General features: G+C 34.3%; 1 non-coding gene across 1 annotated transcript; it reads left to right on the top strand.

Moving 5' to 3' along the window:
- The first annotated feature begins 881 nt into the window (after positions 1–881).
- Positions 882–1044, top strand: LOC145271538 (U1 spliceosomal RNA). The gene has a single exon (XR_013865948.1). It is a non-coding gene; the product is annotated as a U1 spliceosomal RNA (small nuclear RNA).
- The last annotated feature ends 707 nt before the right edge of the window (positions 1045–1751 follow it).

Genomic DNA, 1751 nt, shown 5'->3' on the forward strand with positions numbered 1-1751 from the left:
TTCACCAGACTATCCATCCACGTGTAATCACCGTTTTCTTCACCATATTCCCTTTGCTTCACGTTTTGTTATCAAGTAAGATCTTTGACTTACTTGTAGTTTCATCAAATACTTTTGTATGCAAAATCCGATCCCGCATTTTGCTAATCTCTACCCTCTGATAAGACCGAAAATATTTCTTCGAAACTCCACGGATTAAGGACTATCCACTTATCAAGTGTTTTCTTTTCAGATTAAATATGTTTTAACTCTTTTTCAAATTGTTTTTAACAAGTTTTATTAACTGTTTGCTCTTATTATAAGCTCTATCTCCTATTTGGTTTTATCGAGCTTTTACATCTGGTTGAGATTACTTTATAAATATTAATTATGTAATATTTATAATATACTTTAGTTTTACCATCTTGGATCATTTTGGTAAATTGAATTATAATTTTTATTATATATATATATATATATATATATATATATATATATATATATATATATATATATATATATATACATGTATCCGTTCAGGAGTAGATAACTCTAATGTGGCCATATCTCTTTAATTTTAAACATTACACTTAGGCTTATTTATTGAACATTCTCTACCAAAAGGTCGCTGGGAAAATGGCTGGATCCTTCTATTGATCCAACTGTTATCTCACTGTTGATGCAAATAAAAAAAAAATTTGACGCTCGAGTGTGTATTCGTTGATATCTTATATGCTTTTATAAAAGTTATGCGGTTCTCTGTTGATTAACTGTGTCCGATATATACTCGAGACTCAAAACAATAAAAAGAATACGCTGTTGTCATAGCCCAAGTTATTAATACCTGTCGGTGGTTAGTATATGAGTGCGATATAAAAACAGTGCACATGAGACAAAACATTATACTTACCTTGTACCGAGGTTACGGCGATCAATAAGGTCGTTCCTCCAGAGTGAGACCCTTCCATTGCACTACGGTTGGGTTGACCTTTGCGATCGTCCCAAATGTGGACGATTCGAGTTCATTATTTCTAAGTGTGGGGTCTGCGTACGCGCTCACCCCGATAATTCAATCAATATCAGATATCCTTCTACTCATAAGTAAACAACCTTATTCTGGTCCGTAGGTCTACAACTCTCACCGATGTTGTGCAAAAACCTCTTAGTTTCCCTTTTCTCCAATCGCCCATTTCTGTACGCGCCACAAAACAAGCGATTTTTCCAGATCAGTTTATCATCCACTTCTATTCCAACGTTCTGATTGTATCTAATCTGCATGTCCATATCAGTAACGTTTGCATTGAAAATAATCTTTTCTTTTATATAAAAATCATTGATTTGATTTAAAGTTAATAGGACAGTCCCTGGAGTGATTGGGTTAGGGTTAGGGTTAGGGTTAGGGTTAGGGTTATTGTTGCGAGTAAAAACTTTAGCTATGGATAAGCCTTTAACAAATAAATACGTACACAGCCTCTCCTCCATTTTGTGAGTGGGATTTGTGCCTAATTATTCATTTTTTTTGTTTAACATTTGTAATTTTCTATTAGCAGAAAATAAATGATAAAAAAACTCAATCTCTTAAGGGTAAGGAATCGGCTAAGGTGTCACCTGCAGCTACTGAAGCTGTTTTATTTTGATATAGATTGATGAACGAAAACGTCTAACAATCTCAAACAGATTTTGTGTGTCTGTTGGTTGAATCCCCCACCCATGACTCGTACAGTCTTTCATTATTTATGGAAGGCGGACATTATAGGCTGTTACCCGTGGCA

This window comes from Euprymna scolopes, chromosome 46 (genome assembly GCF_053919585.1).
Source record: "Euprymna scolopes isolate OS-2025 chromosome 46, ASM5391958v1, whole genome shotgun sequence".
Classification (NCBI taxonomy): Eukaryota; Metazoa; Mollusca; class Cephalopoda; order Sepiida; family Sepiolidae; genus Euprymna; species Euprymna scolopes.